The sequence below is a fragment of the Triticum urartu genome, chromosome 7 (assembly GCF_003073215.2).
Source record: "Triticum urartu cultivar G1812 chromosome 7, Tu2.1, whole genome shotgun sequence".
Classification (NCBI taxonomy): domain Eukaryota; kingdom Viridiplantae; phylum Streptophyta; class Magnoliopsida; order Poales; family Poaceae; genus Triticum; species Triticum urartu.
Window position 1 is genome coordinate 400,971,177 of NC_053028.1, and position 3,124 is coordinate 400,974,300.

Below are 3,124 nucleotides of genomic sequence, written 5' to 3' on the forward strand. Positions count from 1 at the left end.
TATTTTATATAAGTGTTTTGGACTGGAAAAATGTTCACTATGTTGTATATAACTATATTTGTATTTGTGGTTGTTCTGGTATTTTTTAAGAAAGGATTTGGATCATTTATATGGAGCCAAAGCCATTTCTGTAATTTCATAAATAATACTCCCTCCGTTCCAAAATACTTGTCGTGATTTTAGTATAAATTTGACCTAAAACCACGACAAGTATTTTGGAACGGAGGCAGTAAAACCTATCCCTAACCTATTCTAACCCAACAGCCGACTGGCCCATTCCCTACCTATCGCCCGCGCGCGAGGCAGCAACTGCTCAGGCCCAACCGCAGTGTAGCAGCTGCAGCGCTAGCAGGCCGGCCCAACTGCCACTCGCGCATCAGCGCTGGCGTCACCCACCTGGCCCACTTGCCAGCCTCTCTTCCCTCCTCTGTTTGACCGACACCCCGACCCCACGTCCTTCTTCCACCTCTGCTCGATCTCCCTGTCTCGTACGACAGAGCCCATCGCCGCCGAATCAGGCTCCTCGTGATCTGCGCGATCCGAACCCCTCTCTCCAACCCATGGACACCGAGAGATACCTCTCGCTCCCCTCGTGCGATTCCCGTGCAAATCCCTCAAGGTAGAACTCGATTACGAGCGAACGGAGCACCCCATCTTCGCTACCCGAGCTCCCTTTTCCGGTCGATGTCGTCGTCAGTAAGCCGCCCCCTTCCCCCTCTGTTCATCCTCACAATCTCCTGGATGTGCCGCTTCTCCATGACCATATTCCCCCCTTCGTAGATCCTCTGATGCGAGCCCCAGCCACACTGATCTCGCCGGAGTTCCGCTCCTGAAGCTTCTGCTCGTCATGACAGCTTGAGGAAGCGCACGCCTCCACCGAGCACTCCACTGTCTCTGCCGCATCAAGCCTAACCCTCCGGACCTCTTTGCCGCCCGGAGGAGCGCAGGAGAAGTCACCAGGACCGATCCCGAAGCCGCTGCCGTCTTCCTCTGTTTCTGGTGAGCGCGCGCGCACAGAACGGCCAATCCCGTGATGACATGTGGCATGCTACAGTAGGTTCTTCCCAATTGATTCCTTTTGTCTATGAACACTTATGTCATATTCTTTGTGTTCATATCAAGTACACTTCAAATTTCAAATACTTTTGACATGTTTGAATTTAAATTCAATTCAAACTTTATCTCATTATAATTTGAGTTGTGGTGCTCCTATTCATTTAATTCCTTTTGCAAATGAACGCCTCTGTCATATGCTTTGTGTTCAACAACATGCCTGTTGTTTTCCCATCACTTTGACACTGATTCGTATTATATCAAATATAAGCTTATAAAGCAATATTTCGTTGTTCATTAACTCTTTCGAGTTCATTCCTTCACCTTGTCACATTATAGCACCACCGAGACCCATATTATAACGACAAGCCTATATGTTATTCTTGCTCACCTTGCCATATTTGTTTTGTTGTTCTTTTGGTTCTTCTATACGGCATGGTTATTTATTTTTGTTCTTTCGTTGCGATAGATTGTTCGGAGCGTGACGAGTAGAATCATCAGGAATTGTGAGTGCGAAGAACTTCATCAAACGTACCAGGCAAGTTACACCTTGATCATCCTTCATCCTACTTTTTTCATGCATGTAGTTATATATCACAATACCATATTATGCATGTGTAGGAAGATCATGGTAGTATGTTATTGCTACCGAGTTTCAGCTTAGTATGGCCTTATTTGTAGACCGTGGTAGTGTATTCTTGCTATGCTATGTAGACGGGGATTGGTTCGTGTGTTCATTGAGCTTATGGAGGATTATATATATAACTAAATTGAGTAGTAATTAAGGACTTAATTCACCTCTGGGCGGAAGTGGTATTGCTTGGTGTTGAGGGAAGGCATCATGGGGTCTTGCACCTTTTCTAAGGCCATGCGCCCATGAGAGTGCACCCTAAGTGGAATGCCACCCAGGTTCAAAAAGATCAGATAGACTTAGTGACTAGTAGCTTCCATGTGCGGCCACTAGCTATATGGGCTATGTCTTAGTTGATCAGTTGTTGGAACCCTTGCCCAGGCAGTGTCGACAGATGTAGCATATATATAGGTAGGATGTGGCCGTCAGGTGGTTAAGGGAACCTCTTCTGAAAGACTTAGTCTCAATCTTCGGATTGGGTCCAGTGGGTAAAGCGTACTATACTCTACACAGTATTAAAACTAATCATGATTAGTCGTGCCCCTGGTTATGAGCAAATTTGAGCCACTATGCCATTACATTTGTTGGATGATCTTGACAGATGATACCTTAATAAAATTTGTGTGGGAAATTTAATAATGGGAATAGGTTGGTATTGGATTGCCTAATTCAACCATATGTATTCAATTGCACCAAGACATAAATAAAATTTGACTATTTTATTATGTAGTTATCAGGGAAAAACTAGCTTTCTGCAAAAAAAACCACTACACAATCCTCTTGATATACCTTGCATATAGTTGTAGGTCTGTTATATCATTTCCTATGTGACTTGCCAATACATTCAAAGTATTGACCCTTCGTGGCTGCAACGTTTCATGCTGTAGATTTTATACGACGAGTGAGTGATACGATGACTATACTCGACATTTGCCTGTGGTGTTGATGGTTTCCCTGAAGATTTTATTTGATTTTCTGCTGTATTTTTGTTATGAGCTAGCCTTGAGCTACGCAGTTATGTAATATTTTAGTTCTGGATCTATGATGTAATATTATGACATGTGGTTTATTCTTGATATTACATCTTGTACCGTGTGTGCTAGCTATCGATCCAGGGACTTGCATAGTGAGCACAAAGACATTGAATCTTATTAGGTTTAGGTCGTTACAGATGGTATCAGAGCTCATGTTGATTGTAGGTCGTAACCTTTAGAATGGACTAGGAAAAGCCATAGGAACAAGATTAATTTTCACTTCTTGATCACTTACTATCATACTCGTAATTCTCATCTACCATTCATATTCTAAACTTCTCGTCTTGTCTTAAAGTAGTTGTCCATCTTATAGTAACCCCATGCACCCCTGTCACTGAGGATGTATTGTTTGCGAAGAAATGCTACAACGAGGAGTGAAGGAATTCAAGAAAGAAGTAATTTTGCG

At 43.3% G+C, this 3,124-nt stretch overlaps 1 long non-coding RNA gene across 2 annotated transcripts; it reads left to right on the forward strand.

Moving 5' to 3' along the window:
• Positions 1–424: 424 nt before the first annotated feature.
• LOC125523574 lies at positions 425–2,800 on the forward strand. Of its 2 annotated transcripts, none has more exons than XR_007290294.1 (3): positions 425–696; positions 781–1,053; positions 1,523–2,800. It is a non-coding gene; the product is annotated as an uncharacterized LOC125523574 (long non-coding RNA). The 2 variants fall into 2 exon arrangements; XR_007290295.1 differs by having other exon boundaries at positions 428–696; positions 781–999.
• The last annotated feature ends 324 nt before the right edge of the window (positions 2,801–3,124 follow it).